General features: G+C 42.6%; 1 long non-coding RNA gene across 3 annotated transcripts; it reads right to left on the bottom strand.

Moving 5' to 3' along the window:
* Window positions 1-631: 631 nt before the first annotated feature.
* On the bottom strand, window positions 632-12,234 carry LOC137381378 (uncharacterized). 3 transcript variants are annotated; one of them, XR_010977161.1, is made up of 6 exons: window positions 12,071-12,234; window positions 10,877-11,014; window positions 10,763-10,797; window positions 7,281-7,609; window positions 4,188-4,294; window positions 632-2,243 (listed from the first exon to the last, which is right to left on the bottom strand). It is a non-coding gene; the product is annotated as an uncharacterized lncRNA (long non-coding RNA). The 3 variants fall into 3 exon arrangements; XR_010977163.1 differs by having other exon boundaries at window positions 7,281-7,558; XR_010977162.1 differs by lacking the exons at window positions 10,763-10,797; window positions 10,877-11,014; window positions 12,071-12,234 and adding an exon at window positions 9,307-9,582.
* Window positions 12,235-19,589: the final 7,355 nt, after the last annotated feature.

The following is a 19,589-nucleotide window of genomic DNA, read 5'->3' as shown; positions in this document are numbered from 1 at the left end:
ATCAAAGGTAAAAACAACAAAGATATTGGTCACAATTTCACAATCCTCATTGTATATGGTAATAGTGTTGGAGGACTGGAGAGTTACTAATGTTATACCACTCTTCAAGAAAGGGGAGAGGAATAAACCAGGAAACTACAGGTCAGTGAGCCTAACATTGGTGGTAGGGAAATTATTGGAAACCATAATCAGGGACAAAATAAACTTTTGTTTGAAAAGGCAATCAAAGTTAATCAAGGAGAAACTTGAGAGTATGATTTTGTTAAAGGTAAATCATATCTGACTAACTCGACTGAATTCTTTGATGAGGTATCAGAGAAGGTTGATTGAAATAATGCAGTAGATGTTGGATATATGGAACTTAGAAGACATTGGACAAAGTACCAAGCAGGAAGTTTATTCAGAAGATAGAGGTCCATGAAATGAAGGGGAAAGTGGCAGTAAAGATACAAAGTTGGCTCAGTGTTATGTTACGACCAGGTGAGAAAGGGATCTAAGGGTTCCCTCTGAGCCTTTTCCTGGTTTGACCATAACATGGCTTAATTTTTAAAACATGGTGTTTTTAGCTTCCCCTCAGTGAATCCTTGTTCACTGCTCTCCAATTATAATGCAAAGAAATCAACCAGACAGGTTTTCTTAGATTTACACAAGAAAGATGTAAGTTTATTAACCTTAAAACTCTAATTTAGTTAAAACTACTAAGAATACGCTAAAACAGCTAATACCCATGTACTGATGTAAAGGCCTACTACCCGACCCGACACCGACGGGACCCAACGACATGTGTCGGGATCAGGACAGGTCGGATCGCACTTCTGGGTTCAGCATTTGGGCTCGGTCGGGTTTCCTTTGCAGAACATTAACATAAGTGAGGTTTTAAATGATTACTTTTCCTCTGTGGTCACCATGGAGAAGAGCAATGTAGGTGTCGAGATCAGGGAGGCGGATTGTGATATACTTGAACAAATTAGCATTGAAAGGGAGGAAGTATTCGCTGTTTTAACGGGCTTAAAAGTGGATAAATCCCCAGGCCCAGATGAGATGTATCCCAGGCTGTTATGTGAGGCAAAGGAGGAGATAGCAGGGGCTCTGACAAAAATTATCAAATCCTCTCTGGCCACAGGAGAGGTACCAGAAGACTGGAGGACAGCGAATGTGGTACCATTATTCAAGAAGGGTAGCAGGGATAATCCAGGTAATTACAGGCTGCTGAGTCTAATATCAGTGGTTGGGAAACGATTGGAAAAAGTCTGAGGGACAGGATTAATCCCCACTTGGAGAGGCAGGGATTAATCAGGAATAGTCAGCATGGCTTTGTTAGGGGGAGATCGTGTCTAACAGACTTGATTGAATTTTTCGAGACACATAGTTTTGTCCAGCTGTAGGTGGGAATATAACTCACCCACATAACTGAGGGGAGTGGGGAAAATGCTTCTCTGTCATCAGACTGGGTCATCTGGTCCTCATAAACATCTGTATGCAGGACTTGCACTGTAGGCAAATTCTCCTGCCTACAAACCTATGGAAACAGTGTTGTATTTATTGCTGCACCCCTACAAGGGATTCTTCAATGACAAGAGATGGATCAACAAGGGTCACTGACCTGAAACGTTAACTCTGCTTCTCTCTCCACAGATGCTGCCAGACCTGCTGTGTATTCCAGCATTTCTTGTTTCTATTTCAGATTTCTAGCATCTGCAGTATTTTGCTTTTATTATATTACCCTTTCCATACTGTCCAAGCCAGGGGAACAACTTGAATTCCCTGAACCTGAGAGCTGTCTGCATCTGGAATACATTTATTGGTAATACATCTCTTCCTCTGCACAACACACACTATTTAAAGTAACTCAACACATCAGGAAGATACTGCTTCTCACTTAATGGATCTACCCTTTTGCACTACTGCAATATACTGTAAACAAGAATATTCTAATCACAGTTAGATAAGCTAAATGCACATTAATAAATCAGGGGATTAACACTACCATTTACACACTGTTAAATTCACCAAATGAGTTGGAGGATATTTTTCTCTGTAATTTTCCTTATTGCAGACATCCTCTCTTCATAGCAAAATTGTGAACATGTGAATTATACACATCTTCAAATAAATAATAAATCTTCTCCATCATTTGTAGATCAGTCTGATTGGTTCGGAGATTACATTGGCAATTGATACATTTTGTTCCATTAGGTGATCCAGTGATTGAGGAGGTAACTCAGCCACATCTAGTCAGCGTCCTGCGAGGAAAATCCGTCACATTAAACTGTACATTTAATTACATCGCAAATGACAGTGATTGGATCTTAGTTTAGTTTAGTTTAGAGATACAGCACTGAAACAGGCCCTTCGGCCCACCGAGTCTGTGCTGACCACAACCACCCATTTATACTAATCCTACACTAATTCCATATTCCTACCACATCCCCACCTGTTCCTATATTTCCCTACCACCTACCTATACTTTGGGGCAATTTATAATGGCCAATTTACCTATCAACCTGCAAGTCTTTGGCATGTGGGAGGAAACCGGAGCACCCAGAGGAAACCCACGCAGACACAGGGAAAACTTGCAAACTCCACACAGGCAGTACCCAGAATTGAACCCGGGTCGCTGGAGCTGTGAGGCTACAGTGCTAACCACTGCGCCACTGTGGATCTGTGCAATCTGGTACAAGAGCTCTCCGGGGATCCCTGATATTTTCAGTGAAAGCATTAATCCGACCTGCATCCTTGACATTGCTGCAGGTGTTCTTAGCCGCCGTACTATATTCCTGAAGATTGAAAATGTTACTTTCCAAATCTCTGATAGTAATTGTACCTGTGAGATGAAGGTACCAACTGTCTACCCACCATTCGAGAAATGTGGACCTGGAACACGATTGCATGTTGATGGTAAATTATGCATATATTGTCATAAATGTATATATATATTTATTTAAACTACTTATAATTACATGTAAAGGATTTAATAGTATAATTAGAGATAAAAATAATAGAATACCCCGTCCAATGTGATCACTTCTGAATGGCTGAAACCATGAAAGTGCAATTCAATGGAAGGTAATTGTTCAAGAATGAAGAATGTTGGATATAAGGTAGGATACGTAGTCTAGAGATCTACATTAATGGTACTTGCACCTCACTGGGAGAATGCAGATTTTACATGGAAATTTACATGAAGCTTCTTAGAAAATGTCAACGTTAGCTGCAATAATTCCATTCCGTCATCTTATAATATTAGTGCAACTGTAATATACATATAATTCAGGTTCTTCAGTTCTAATTCTTTTTTTTTCCCCAGTCATAAATAATGACTGGGATTTAACAGTGAGGCGGTGGCCACATCCAGCAGCTGGAAAGCTGGGGGCAAGCCTGCCTCCGCTGGCTGTGGAAGCCACAATGCTATTTTGCATAGCTCAGGCAATTAATTGCATAATGTCTTGCCTTCCAGCCCTCTGAGGCAGGATGTCCCGCCTCCAAGAGCTGCCGGCCAATCAGAGGACCGGCAGCTCCTCAGTCCCAGCAGCACCATTGAGAGTGGTGGCCACTGCTGATTCTGCAATAGTCCCCGGACCCAGCCAGCGATGGAGGCTAGAAAATAAGGTAAGTGGGGTCGGGGCTTGCCGCAACCAATCAGCCCAGCCTTGTGACGGGGAGGATGTGTCGATCGTGAGGGCGGACTAGGGGGCATGGTCTTCCAGCCAAGTAAGCCCATGCTGCTGTGGGGTCCTCCTTGGGGAATGGGGTGCCCCATCAGGAGGGCCCTCTCCAGCCCACAAGGAAGCCACCATATTTTACTGGGTGGCCTCCCCAGGCTATGGTGCCCATCCGCCGCTGGTAAAATTATAGCTACGGCGGAAAAAGGGTGGCAGGCCAGCTGCTACCTCCCTGGCAGCGGGTAGGTAATGAGCACAGCATCCCCCACTATTCCATCCGATCTTGTGCACCCCTGCTTCCCAGCCTGGGGGGTGGGGCATAAATTTCCAGTCAATAATTCAACTTCACAAAGTCTTGCAAACAAATCCAGTAATTTCAGTTCTTTCATTGCTTGAAAATCCAGTAACATCTTTTTGGCATTGTGCCATAAATCCTCTGAAATTTCAGGGTATCTATTGGCAGCTGAGAGTAGCAACATAAATCAAAAAGCATCACTACAATATAAGGAGAGTATAGATACGTACTGCACATTTATCATAACAGCAGTGATCCATGGCACAGGAAGAGGTAAGGTCCAGATTGATGTGCATCTGCTGAATTTGGGCTGAAAGATGTGAAATCCTGAAAATCCCTTTGAAAACAACATTGGACCGCATGCAAAATTTGACATTTTAGACAAAAAACATAAGAATAAATAACTGAAGTACTATTTTTATCACTAATGGGAAGGGTTTTTATGTGATTCTGCCAGTCAATGGGTTAGGTGATCTTCCAAGATTGAGATACAAATTACATTCCCTAAATATCTGCTGTGCAATTCCTTTATTGAAATGGAATTGTTATACGTATTGAGTGTGTAAAGCTTGCTTGACGTTGTTTTGTTATTGCTTTCTTTAGCATTTACATCCAACATAGCTATATTTTGCATTGTATATTACAGTCCCGCCATCTCCTCCAGCAATCTCCATTACTCAGGAGGAATTACTGGTGGGGAATGAATCTGTTTTGTACTGTCTCGCTGGGGGATTTTATCCTCAGAATATCTCCATTAAATGGCTGCACCAAGAACAAACCATTTCTCAAAATGCTCAATCTTCACAAGTAGATGTTGTGGTGAGATATACGACTAGACTGTCCACCTTCAGGAACTCAGATGGCACATTTAACATTACCAGTCAATTAACCTTTATCTCCACTTTGCAAGACCATGGGACAATCTGTACCTGTCAGGTCCGTCATATGACAAGTAAGGAGTGGATAATAAAACAGATAACACTAAATGTGAACTGTCAGTATTTTAAGTTAATATGTTTTTTGATGGTCTTTTGTTTTTGATTTTTAATTCCTTACAGACTTCTAACAGAAATCTGAGGTGGCCTAGATACTGACTGCTTCACTGAAGCATTAAAAAGCAATTGGGCAGTATCAGGCTGGAGTGTATGTACATATGAATGGCAAGCTGCGTTTGGAATATCCAAGTTCACTCACTGTCCTTTCAGTTCTGGGATCTGGGTCTGAAATCCAGCTCAGATGGTTGTGCTGAAGGCCTCAATGATAGAATAGTCTTACTTAAATTGGGCAATCTCAATGATACTGGCCCTTCAGGGAGAGTTGCTCTTTTGTGTTTGGATCAAAAGCAGAGTAGGAAGAGTTTGAATCAGAATTTAACTGTGCTATACATGAATTGGGGTGCTTGAAGCTGACAGTGATTGCAGGAAGTCAGCACAGAAGATTCACCAAACCAATTTGGGGGATCAAAGGAAACACAGTAAAAGGAACAAGTAAGAAACACACATGTAGAAAGCTCTTTTACAACATTTAAGATGAACTTAGTACTTAAGATGATGCACTTTTTAGTGGCATATACTTTCTCTTTAATGAATATATTACAACCGAGCAGGCTGCTCATTGAGGCAATCTTCTCTTGTAGAAATTGTTGATTTCAATGTAGACTTATAATCCAAGGATCTCACTTTGGCAAATGACACTCTAAATTGTTAACAGGTTTCAGCACTTTATGCTTAATTTTCAAAGTAGTTTAAGTGGTTAGGCCTCAGCTGGAGCATAGTGTATAATATTGGGTATCACAGTTTAGGAAGGATGTCTTGTAGAGGGTAAAGAGGAGGTTTACCAGGATGATGCCAGTGATGAGGGAGCTCAGTTATGTGGAAAGATTAGAGAAGCTTGGATTATTCTCCTTAGAACAGAGAAGATTAAAGGGAGACCTAATAGAGGTATTCAAAATGATGAGGTGTTTTGATAAAGCAAGTAATGTTAATCTATTTTCTCTGGCAAGTGGGTCAGTATCTAGAGATTTAAAATAATTGGCAGAACTAGAGTGGAAATGAGGAGACATTTCTTGAGACAGAGGGCTGTTAAGCTCTTCAGTGCACCACCTTAAAGGGTGGTGGAATCAGATTCTTTAGGACCTTTTAAAAAGCAATTGGACTTGCAATTTACCTGAAGAGGCCTAATTTGCAAGGCTATGGGGAGAATGCTGGGCTATGGAAGTAAATTGGACATCTGTTTCTGAGAACTGGCACATGTGTGAGATGAGCCAAAATGACCTCCTTGATTCTATAATACGTTCAACATTATTAGTAAAAATAATAAATCTGATCTGTGCAAATTATTCAACATGGTGAAAGGTTCAAATCATTTGGGATCAAGATTAAAAATGAGCAAGAAAGGAATAAAGGTTACTGGGACATTTTAAACCTAGGGGTATAAATTTATGAAATAAAATACAAGAAAAGACTTCTGAATTATAACAAGTGATTCAAGAATCTATTCGATGTGTTTCTGAAGACAAATAGATTGAGGGAGATCTTGAGAAAGCGAGCTTTAACTACGATAATGCTGCTGGTTAGTTGGGCTTTTTCCTATTCACAAAACTTCCTGTCAAGGACTGACCTATTTGCTGGGTCAGAGTGGTAGAATGTAGTTTTATATGTGTGGCTTCACAAGGTCCTGATTACAAAAACAAGAACAGGAGAGATACCACCACAACAGGGAAGGGAAGGGAAATTGAAGAGTAGGTCAATCTGTGCTCCTCTTGCACATTTTTGGTGATTGGTTTGTGAGGTGTCAACTTGAGAGCGGTTTGTCTGCCTGTCATTTGCTTAGGAATAAAATGAATGTAAATAGAATTCTATTTTAACAATCAATCCTTCCGTAAGTGTAATCAAGAAGAACAATTATTTAGAGATACAGCACTGAAACAGGCCCTTCAGCCCACCGAGTCTGTGCCGACCAACAACCACCCATTTATACTAATCCTACATTAACCCCATATTCTCTACCACATCCCCACCATTCTCCCACCACCTACCTACACTAGGGGCAATTTACAATGGCCAATTTACCTATCAACCTGCAAGTCTTTGGCTGTGGGAGGAAACTGGAGCACCCGGCGGAAACCCACGCAGACACAGGGAGAACTTGCAAACTCCGCACAGGCAGTACCCAGAACTGAACCCAGGTCGCTGGAGCTGTGAGGCTGCGGTGCTAACCACTGCACTGCCTGTATTACGCCAGTAGTTTTTTCTAAAACTGTTCTGTGGCCTTAGATAACTATTACAATACAAGATATCTATCTTTTTACAGAAAGGACATACCTACAATTGGTGCTTTTAATTCCAGTCAGTTTTGTCTAGTCTCTGATCGGGTGTACACAATTCTACAATGCTTTATTGAAGCTGCCTATATGACTAATTACTTTCCATTTCCGTTGTTTTGATTCAGATGATCCACAGCCAGTCATATATTACAGGACTTCTGACTCAGATCAGCTCCATCCACTGCTCCACGACATCATCCACGTTACGCCCCAGTCGTTCCTTGAACTGAACTGTACAGTGGACAGTAACCCAGCATCTATCTGGAAAAAGAAATCCTGGGGGCAAAGTGGAAGTGCACAGTTGGCTTCTGGAGTAAACAGTTCAGTCTGGAAGGAAATAAGTGTTGATGATTCAGACTGTGGAGATTATATTTGCAGAGCACACAATGCATATGACTTAAAAGAATATGCTGTAGGGATATACATAATATCTGGTTTCAGAAGTAAGTGCAATGATATTACCTGCACAAGGGAATATTTCTTCATTACAAATTCTTGGTGTAGAACAAACTAAGACAAGAGTAATTTATTATAAACTTAAAGCACTAACTCATCTTTTATCCTTGTAATGCCTTTTCACATGCCTAACCAAAATGATTTGATTCTCTAAAATTCAGCCCTGTAAGTAAAATAATCCTGTGACTAATAAGGCCATAAACAATGCAAGGTGCAGTACTTAAAGACCAGGTGAATGCTGAACTTCTTCACCTTAATTCCCCATCACAATAATAACTAGGGATTTACCATCTATGTCTAGAGGATTACTAGATACCTAATTTTTCCTCACTTGAACCATCGAACACTAACCAGTCTGAAGAATATTAATCTGTTTGTGGCCAATAATCCTTCAAATGACCAGTACATTGCTGAGAGAAGGAGTTAACCTCAAACAGACATCCAGGAGATGAAATCATGAACTAACAGATCTTTATGATAATACAATTAGCAGCATTTTAAATATTAAACGTAAGTATACAAGGTACTCAAGTAGATGTTAATAACTGACACTTCGTATCTGAGGTGACAATGGTAGTTTGAACAGATCACAGTAAATTAATATAAATTGGGCTTTACTTATTAAAAGTTGATATTATACTTATGGTCTAAAATTGACATAATGAGGCGCATTTTACAGCACCCCTCCCCCCCCCCACCCCGCCGACTTCGGGGGTTGTGGTGGGAGGGGGGCCAGAAAATGCCTCCGGCAGAGGACGCCGGGAAGGCCCAGCCTGATATTGGCAGTGGCAGCGATGCCTAGTGGCGGCCCCCCCACCACTCAGCGACAGGAGCAGAATTTACATATTTTTAAAAATGCTAATTAACAAATTAATTACTTACCCACTCCCGCCGTCTGTCCCACTTTGATATTGAGGCCATATGGAGATCCGATGTGGAACACTGGTGGTGAGGGGGGAGCAGTTAAGTATCTCATTGCGGGAGAAGGCAGGGAGGAGTGGGTTTAAACTAATCTGATTGGTGTAGGGAATGGTGGGAAGGGGTTGAAGTTAAAGTTGATGAACTTTCGGGGGGCAAAGGTCAGGTACATAAGGTAAGTATTTTGGTGGGGGAGAGTGCAAGGAGCTGTCTAGTAGGAGAGGGGCTGGAAACATATATTTAATTTGTTAAAATAAAGTTACACTGCCGATATCTTTAAATACTTAAACTGAAGTGAAGGGTTTGAAGCCCTTTAAAAATGGCATCGGCGCCTGCGCAGTGGCACCTGTGCCGTTGCCAGGGACAGACCGCCCGCCCCTCACATCATTTAAATGAGCCACCGCATTTAATATCACGGCAGCTCCACGAAGCTAGGCTCATGCGTGCGGGCTGCCATTACTTAAATTTCAGCCCAAAGTCAGCAAGGTTTCTTTAGGTTAGATTTCATATAAAGGTGCAAACAGTATGTCAGATATATTAAGACTAATTAATTCCGTTTTATTGCTGAGAAGCTCGCAATTTAACAAATATTCCTAGATCTTATATAAATTTATAAATTATAAACAAAATAACAGAATTGTTGGTGTCACCTCTCTTGCTTCTGCTGGCCTCACTGATGCCATAATTAATCTCTGCCATCATCGTATTTCATCCTCATTCTTTCTCAACAGCACTAACCTTGCTTGTGTTCTCAAAAGCTTAACTTACATATAAGTTAACTGACAAACTCTAAAATCCTGACAAAATGAACTGCTTCAGTCATGTTGATGCACCGATTGCACGCTGGAAAATTTTGCAAACTGCTCTTGCTCAGAATGCACAGATGTGGTTGAAACTTTTTCCATCTGTCATGAGATAAAATTTTTTAAAAATCCAGTTGATTCTCAAGCTTTGGAGGCAGACTGAGGTCTTGAAGTAAAATTTAAATGAGGTATCAAAAAAAACAACTCAATGAGTAAATTTAATTGTCATTGTGAAATATATAATTTAAAAGAAAAATCATTGCTTTTAAACCTAACTTTGGACATTAGAAATTTTAGTTATAGGGAAAACAAGTGGATGAAATTATTTTTCAAGAAGCATTTTGAAATATTTGATTGGTTCATAACAAATTGTTAATGGTGAATTGCTCATATTTAGATAAAGTTTTGTCATTATAAATGTTGACTTCCAGTATAAATATTTTACAGGGATTGTCAAGTATTGCATCCAGTTCTGGGCACCACACTTAAGTGTATGCGTTAGAGAGGTTGCAGAAAAGATTCACAAGAATGGTTCCAGGAATGAGGAAGTTTAGTTACGTAGATGGATTGGAGAAGTTGGGACTGTTTTCTTTAGAGAAGAGAAGGTTGATAGGAGATTTGATAGATGTATTCAAAATCATGAGGGCTCTGGACAGAGTAGATAGGGAGAAACTGTTCCCATTGGTGGAAGGATCAAGAACAAGTGGGCACAGATTTAAGATAATTGGCAAAAGAAGCAATGGCGACATGAGGAAAAACTTTTTCACAGAATGAGTTGTTAGGATCTGAATACACCTCCTGAGGGTGTGGTATAGGCAGGTTCAATCAAGGCATTCAAGAGAGAATTGGATTATTATCTGAAAAGGAAGAATGTACAGGGCTACGGGAAGAAGGTGATGGAGTGGCACGAGGTGAATTGCTCCTTCAGAGAGTCAGCACAGGCATGATGGACCGAGTGGCCGCCTTCTGTGCTGTAACCATTCTATGATTCATTCTATATTAAAAGTGTTATTCAATATCTTGATACATGAAGTGTGTATCATACCCAAGATTCTATAATATGGATATAAATGTCATAAATCACCAGGACAAATGTCACAAGAGTTGAACGCAACATTTTAGCTGATCTATCATTTCTTGAGAAAAATATAGAAGTTGATAGAAAGCAACTTATAAACAGATAGGTTGGAGTAATAGTAAAATACCCTTATCTGTAATGGATTGTACTAAGCTTAAAACAGTAATATTCAGTTACCAAGGTGCACTGAATTATAGAAATAAGGACTGACATACATATTCCTACCTCTTGCACGGTGGAACTGAGATCCTCTACTGGTACTAATGGAGAAAATGAAATTTAATTCAGAAGTGGTAATGATAATACTATATTAAGCCAGTAAACAAGGAATGCATTTACCTTGTGTTTGTCACCATTCTTTTACACTGAAGCAGATCATGAGAAGCTCAAACTACTTTTCTGTCCCTTCACAGGTAGCTTTCCTGTCCGATCTATATCAGTGCCAATCTTTGTGGTCTCTGTCATTTTATTACTGATCTGGGGCAGTAAACGGAAAGGTAAATTAGCGAACAGCTGACGTGAAGCACAAATGTGAAGTGACAGTTTTAATAGGCATTGACTTAATCACTGCTTGATGTGATTTAGTTCAGAGAATTTGGAATAAGAAAGAAAACAAATCACCAATAAAGTGTTCCTACAATGATTGATCATGAGAAAATGATAGCACCATTATAACTGTTATATAGATCGGGTGCATGATGTAGTAAATGAAGTGTCAGAGAGATAGTATGTTGCAAATTATAAATGAGCATGCTATTCAGTATTGAATCTCAGAATCGAAAACAATGGTAATTTAAAAGGATGACGGGAAACACAGATATTAGTGGAACTATATGGAAAGATGTAGACATTCGATTTCTTCTGAAATACAGAGGCTTAAGCAGAAATAAGATCATAAAAATATACATGTCTGAAAATTATTAGCAATGCGCTGTCTAAGTGCTGTATTTATATTTCAATAAAGAATTCTGAGATTTTATCAGGACTGCAGAGTCAAGAGCTTGGCAGGATATGGTAGCAATGAAATGTAATGCTGTGGTCACCTTCACAGCCCAGCAGAGCTGTCCCTGCATGTGTAAGTTCTGGTCAAGGCAATCACATAATTATTTACAGTCTCACCCGCAAACTATAGATAGTAAAAGTAGATCCTGAACATGTAGCTCCTGTGGCAAAGGCAAGAGGGTACCAAATGCCTCAGGTGAAATTATGCCTGCTCACCTCTTCTAAATCTAGGAGCACAGTAGGAATCCCAAAAGGGAATACCCATGCTAAAAAATTAGCACTCTGCCAGTAAAACAGTAGCAGCCAGTAAATGTGCGGTGGGCAAAGGATTCTGCAGCAATAGTGTTTCAATGCAAACAAAAAAACCACCAAACACCAAATACATAAAGACAATGAAGAAACAAATAAGAGGAAGTGCACAAAAGAAAGCCTTCAATACAATAATAATCAAATATAGAGCTTTAGAAATATCTTCCCAAATGCCACAACAATGAAGCACTTAAGAAGTGTCCAGATTGAAAAAAAACTCACATTGCAGAATATTCTTAACAATGCATAATTCTTCTTATTTCACAGGTTGGTACTGCCCTTGCAACTGTAGGTAAGTCATAACATACCCTCTTACCCTTTTAGTATAAATGATGGAATAAACAACTGTGATGATTTTTTTTAGATTAGAGATACAGCACTGATACAGCACTGTTTGTGCCAAACAACATGCACATTTACAAATACCAGGCAACAAATCTTAATCATTGCAGTGTACAGTTCAGGAAGTTCTAAACCTCAGACTCTGACTTCCTTTTACACTATGCCCTACAGCAGAGTTTAGATGAACTGAAGATTTCAGAGAGTAAAGCATGGGAGGCCTGCCAGGGGAGCATTGAAATAATCTAGTCTGGAAGTGGCAAAAGTCTTCCAAACCCCTCTAGTACATCACCAAACTTTGTCTCCACACCTTGCCCACATCCCCCCCACCGAGGCCTCCAACCACACCGCACCAGGGTCCCAGCATCAGCCCACCCTCAGAATCGACACCACCCTCAAGGGTCAATTCCCATTAACCAACGCCCAACCCCCAGAGTGTGAGGCCTATGGCCTCCTCCAGACTGCTTGCCATCTGACTGTAAGCTAAGCCTGTCAATCAGGATGGATTTTGGGCGGGGAACCTGTTGGGTGATATCACACGCACTCTGGAGTTAAAACTCTACAGCACGTGGTGGAAACCTGACATCCGGGTTTCCCGCACCCTGATGACCACACCACTCTGCGCAGGTCAGATAAGTTAAAATCCAGTCATAAAGATAGATTCCTGGAGGAGTCTGGAAGGAAAGTTATGGGATTGGAAGAGAAGACATTGCTGGAGATGCTCTGTCTAAGATTGGATAGGTAAGAGTGGAACCACTGAGCTAGGAGAGACTTTAGAAGAGGATGATGCGAAAGAGACTGCAGAGGGATCAAAAGGCTTGAAATGCGATAGTACATCTTGGTAACAGTTACAGAAGATGTAATTTGTGACTTCGGATGGGGCTGTTTCAGTGCTATGGCAGAGGGGACAGATTCAAACAGGAAAGAAAGGCACAGATTTTGGAGATTGGTAGCAAAAGGGAGGTAGGATAGGGTAATAATTTGTAAGGACAGAGAGATCAAGGGTGATTTTTTTGAGGAGAGGGTAATAGCAATGGTTTTGAAACAAAGAGGGAAAGTACTTGAGGGGATGGAACCATTTACAATGTCAGCTAGCTTGAAGATCAAGAAGGGACATTGGATGGTCATCAATTTAGTGAGATCATTGTCAAGGTAGAAAATGATGGGTCTCATGGATGAGATGAGCTCCGAGAAGACATGAGGGGGGGTGTGAGAGAAACTAGACTAAGCTGGGGGTTTAGGGCAGGGGAGCCTGGGGGGTGGTTCAGTTGATAAGCAAGAGGAAGGGAAATAGCAGAAGCAGCTGAAAGGATGGTCTCAATCTTGGTGACAAAGGACTCTGTGACCTCCCCACACTTGTTGAAGATGAGGGTGAATGGGGTTTAGGAAATTGTTGGTAGTGTGGAAAAGAAAAGTGAATTGAATACCGTCTATATACTGAAGTATATAAACTAAACATGAACACAGGACAAGTGCATTTCAAGGCCATACCCAGCCTATCTAAATTTACAAATGATACATCTGGGATGTGGCTCCTTGCTGGAACTTCACACTAACAAAGCACACTGCAGAGCTAATATTGTGCCTTTATTTAAGAAGGGCAGCAGGGATAAGCCAGGGAATTACAGGCTGGTGAGCCTTACATCAGTAGTGGGAAAGTTATTGGAAGGGATTCTGAGAGATAGGATTTAAATGCATTTGGAAAGGCAAGATCTGATTAGGGATAGTCAGCATGGCTTTGTGCATGGGAAATCATGTCTCACGAATTTGATTGAGTTTTTTGAGGAGGTGACCAAGAGGATTGGCGAGGGCAGGGCAGTGGACGTTGTCTACATAGACTTTAGCAAGGCCTTTGACAAGGTCCCGCATGGTAGGCTGGTCCGGAAGGTTCGAACACATGGGATCCAGGGTGAGCTAGCCAATTGGATACAAAATTGGCTTGGTGATAGGAGGCAGAGGGTGGTAGTGGAGGGTTGTTTATCGGATTGGAGGCCGGTGACCAGTGGTGTGCCGCAGGGATCGGTGCTGGGCCCTCTATTGTTTTTCATATATATAAGGACTTGGATGAGAATGTAGGGGGCATGATTAGTAAGGGGCATGTAGGGGTTCGATTCCGGGTACTGCCTGTGTGGAGTTTGCAAGTTCTCCCTGTGTCTGCGTGGGTTTTCTCCGGGTGCTCCGGTTTCCTCCCACAAGCCAAAAGACTTGCAGGTTGATAGGTAAATTGGCCATTATAAATTGTCACTAGTATAGGTAGGTGGTAGGGAAATATGGGATTAGTGTAGGATTAGTATAAATGGGTGGTTGATGTTCGGCACAGACTCGGTGGGCCGAAGGGCCTGTTTCAGTGCTGTATCTCTAATCTAATCTAATCTAAGTTTGCAGATGAGACCAAACTTGGTGGAATAGTGGTCAGTGAAGAAGGTTGTCTAAGGTTACAGCAGGATATAGATCAACTGGGAAAGTGGGAAAGGGATTGGCAAATGGAATTTAATGCAGATAAGTGTGAAGTGATGCATTTTGGGAAGTTAAACCAGGGTAGGACATATACAGTGAATGGCAGGGCCCTGGGGAGTGTTGTTGAGCAGAGACACCTTGGGGTGCAAGTACATAGTTCCCTGAAAGTGGCAACACAGGTAGACAGGGTGGTGAAGAAGGCTGGGTGTGTTTTCCCTGGAGTGAAGGAGGCTGAGAGGGGACATGATAGAGGTATATAAAATTATGAGAGGCATAGATAGGGTATATAGCCAGAGTCTGTTTCCCATGGTAGGGGTGACTAAAACTAGAGGGCATAGATTTAAGGTGAGAGGGAGGAGGTTTAAAGGGGATCAAAGGAGTAAATTTTTCACACAAAGAATAGTGGGTATCTGGAATGAGCTGCCAGAGGAGGTGGTGGAGGCAGGCACAGGAGCAACATTTAAGAGGCATCTGGACAGGTATTTGAATGAGCAAGGCATAGAGGGATATAAAATTAATGCAGGCAGGTGGGATTAGTATAGATAGGCATTATGGTCAGCATGGACGCGGTGGGCCGAAGGGCCTGTTTCTATGCTGTATGACTCTATGACTCTATGAAATCACACTATCAATGGAGACTGTAGAATAAGTCACAAAAACTGCAAAAAAAAATCCTCCCAAACACACGACCATAAATAATATTCATTTCCTTCCCCACAGAGTACAGGCCACTCAGCTTCATGGATAATGCAAATGCAGTCGTATTGGGCATCATGGTTTTAAAAGCAATATGTCATCCTCAAATTTACCAGACCTCTGGGAGGCTTTAATAATTACAGGACAGGGCAATAACTTGATTGGATTGCCATAAAGCCACTTTTTCAGCCAATCTAGTCCTGGAGCTTTTTAGTATCAAAATGTGGACATGTCAAAGACATAGCCAATCATCTTTTGACATGAAAGCTCGTTACCTCGTGAGCAATATTGGCAGCAAATTACAGTCTATTGATATAACTCATCATTGCCGGAGTAAAGATTAAATGGATTCGGTGGAATCAACAGGATAGGTTGTACAATGTCTGTGGAAGAAGCTGATTCAATAAATTATATTACCTTGCTCATTCCGTGTTTTATTTTCATAGGTTGATCTTAAATGAGCTTCACTGCAGCTGAATGATAGAATCATCCCTTACAGATTTGCCTTGTTTTTTCTTATTAGGAATTCAAAAGAACCTGCAAACCAAGGGAGATCAGGTGGAAGTGACACGATAGAAGATGTTGATGCCCATCAGGACAAAATAACATCAAAATTTTGAGCATCTTGGGATTCTCATCCACAAGCTGTTAATTGTTTGTTTACAAAGTACCATTTAGTCCAGAGGCTCGTTTATGCTGAACCCCTTTCAGAGACTCATGTCCCACGTGAATCCTACTCTTGCCATAAAAAAACAATATTTATTTCACCACCCAATATAGGGTCAGACATTAGTCACTTAAAATGGCCTTCATTACACGCATGTTATATCTGTAAAATACGGACAATGAGGTCCAATTTCTACCCCATATTGGGTGGAAGATGTTACAATAACTAACAGACCTCTCTTGCGTTTGCTATCTTATGGATGTCGAACAGCCTTACACAATCATGAGTGATACATATTTGATTTCCTTTGCTTTTGGATGTGACTTATATCTCAGGCAGGCTTGACCTAACTCGTAAGTACTTTTGAAGCCATCAGAGGTGGAGGGAAGGTGTGTGGGGTGGTAGGGGAAGAGAATTCCATGTAAAATGATGTAATTAGGTCAGCTTTTGTGACAACCTTTCATACAGGAAATGTGGCTCTTCGATTTTTTTTTTCTGAGGCGATATAGCTGTTTCAGAAGAAACAATGACATTTACATACATTGCTGCAAATTTACTGTTATCTTTGGTGCTGTCACGCTTTAGGTTTTTTTGGATAATATTTACAATGAGCAGGTTTAGAAAAGAGTTACTTTTAGTATCTGTTTAAAAGCAATATGGCTATGGGAGTGTTCAATGTTGACTCCCGATCCCATGAAATCTCATGGGTTCAGATAAAACATGGGCAAGGAAATTAACTGATGATTATCGTTGACCGCCCTCTCTCTCAGCTGATGAGCTAATAACCAATAGTCTTCCCGGTTGAATACCACTTGGCGGAAACAAGCATGAAAGGCATAAGGATAGCAAGGGCACAGAATGTACTCCTTGTGGGGTGCATCAAGGTCCAACACCAAGAGTGGCTCAGCAGTACCACAACTGACTGAACAGACCAAAGCCTGAAGGGCATAGCTCCCAGACTGGGCCTGCAGCAGATGGTGCGAGAGGCGCCACAAGGAATAACCAACCTGACCTCATCCTCATCAATCTACCTGTCACAGATGCCTCTGTCCATGGCAGTTTTGCTGGGGTGACCACCACACAGTCCTCATGAAGCCTAAGGGCAGAATCTTCACACCTTAGTCCCTGCTGAAACAGCGGGACCATTTTCAAGTCAGGAGCCTGACTCACTGATTGGCATGCCCTGCCGTTGACCTTTCCTAGAGCAAACTAATTATCCTCCTACCTCTCTGAGCTCCCCAACCAATCAGAGAGAATGGATGGGATGACATGCCCATTCTGTCAAAGGAAGGATTTCTAATTAAAGGGAACCTGGCATGGGTTAGAAGGGTTGACCCACACTTCGAATTTTGTTGCTACAGCAACTGCAGGAATGGAGAGGACACCTGGGAAGGCTGCTCCCACAAGTCTCTCACTCTTATGTGGAGGTCCTGCAGTGGGATCTGAGGGGCTGCAGTGAGGTGAGCTCGCCCAAGGAAGGGAGGAAGAGGACGACCACTCTCAAAAGCAGCCACGATGGAAGTAACCGAGGAAGTCAGCAGCAGAACTGTGGCCTCTCCATCCTGGAGACAATACAGCAAGACAATCCAGGACCTCAGGAGGGCATGACATGTGAGCTAGATACCACTTTCAGGTGCCAAGCCCCACAATCTATTTGGTCAACATTCTCCTGGAGAGCACTCCTCAGGACAACACACCTTGCAGCTCCACTCATTCCTCTCACTGCAGGCACCTCACATCCTCAACCGAAAAGGCAGCACTCACACTCATCCTCAGCCTTTTGCCATCTCACACCAATACCCCACAGTCACTCTCCACAAAGGGGCTGGATTTTGTGCAGGGAGCAGGGCTCCCGGCATCAGGCCAAAATGCCAGGAGACACCCCACCTCTGCATTTTTTCAAACCCCCAGAGCGATTCTCCTGTCTTTTGGGGTCATGGTTTAAGGAGGTGTGATCCCTGTCCCTTGAAAGACTGTATCAGGAGGGGGATCATGCTTCCAAGAGCTTCCAGCCAATCACAATGCCGGTAGCTCAGCAGCATCGCCAGGAGTGGTGGCCACTACCAGTACTGCAGAGGCTTCAGACCTAGGCCCAGCACTGGAACCCTGGAGAAGAGGTAGATGAGGCGGGGTCGCCAGGGCCTGTCTGGAAGATCCCTGCCGAGGGGGAGTGGGGGGATGGGCGTTTGGTCCGGGTGGAGGGTGTCCCAGGGGTTACAGATGTTCCTGGTGGGTGGTCCTCTGAGGGCCACAAATTGCCCACAAAGGAGGGACGTCCCCAAGCCCGCAGGGAGGGTGCCTTATTTTATACGGCATCATCCCCATGTGGTAGAGGACCCACCCACCACCCCACCCCTGCTGCTGGTAAGATCCCAGTGGCAGCGAGAAGAGGCCCTTAATTGGCCTCTGGGCAGAAAGATTGTCGTTGGCCTATCCTGCTCCCAGGAGAATTGGGTTCAGTGGTGGGCGATTCTGCCCCAATTCTCCAGCACTTCCCCCCACCACCCCCCCATCGCCATGAAATCCGCCATCCAAATGAGAACAAAATCCGGCCCGTGCTGTCCTTTCCTCCTCTTCACACAAAGTTATTGTGAACACTCACACGTCTCTGCTTTTTCTCCTTGCACAAGAAAACACACAACTTGGCAAGAGGCAGAGATCTGGTTGTGCAGGGGGTGGGGAGTGGTGGTTGGCCCTACAGTGACAGCACCTTGTTGGCCAATTGCAATGTGTGTCTACCTGGTACACTGAGAAAGAGGTCTTGTCCCAGGAGGCTGCAGATGTTAACAGCATCTTGCGATGAGATCCTGAGCCTCCTGATGCATTGGTGCTCAGACATGTTGAGAGAGCTGTTCCCCTGCCCGTAGACCCTGTGTTGGGAGTCTTGCTTCTTCCAGCTGGATCTCGGTGTCCATCCTATCTGCCCTATGCAGGCGTATGCAGTTAAGGAGGTGACAGCTGGTGTTGCTCTTACTTCGGCTGGAGCTATTGTTGGTGGTGTGGCCTTTGGTCTTTGCCCTCAGCAGAGGTGGAATGTGGAACTACATAGGCTGCTCATATGTCATGTTGAAGTCGCCAGCAGGGAAGTGCTAGACAGGTGAAGTGACTTTCAAGAATATGGCAATCACCAGTCAAGCAGTGAAAGCACTTCAGTGTAACTGATCAAAGCCTTTCCAGTTTGTCAGTTTCCCGGTGTGCAATCACCTCAGTGATCCTGGAAATAGGTCCCCTGACTGGGAAAGCCAAGATTCAGAGTGAAAACAGATCTTAATTGTCTTCTTAACTACCTCAACCATTTCTTAATTACTTATGTGACAGATCCAAGGGCACTTCCCACTCACCATCAATCCCATCCTGGGGAAAGGTGGAAGAGAGTGGATTGACGTCAGGATTGCAACCCAATATCAATTTCTGGGATTTTCCAGCTCTGAGTGCACCGGAACCCATCTCCACCAGGCTGGGAAAATTCTGCCCTAAGTTTCATCTTCACACTGAGGACACCCTCCATCGTATCATGTGACACTGTCACCATGCAAAGTGGGATAGATTAATAATATAGCTAGCAACTCAAAACTGGCAGCC

This window comes from Heterodontus francisci, chromosome 22 (genome assembly GCF_036365525.1).
Source record: "Heterodontus francisci isolate sHetFra1 chromosome 22, sHetFra1.hap1, whole genome shotgun sequence".
Taxonomy (NCBI): domain Eukaryota; kingdom Metazoa; phylum Chordata; class Chondrichthyes; order Heterodontiformes; family Heterodontidae; genus Heterodontus; species Heterodontus francisci.
Note: the sequence above shows the minus strand (reverse complement) of the source record. Positions and strands in the feature narration are given on the sequence as shown.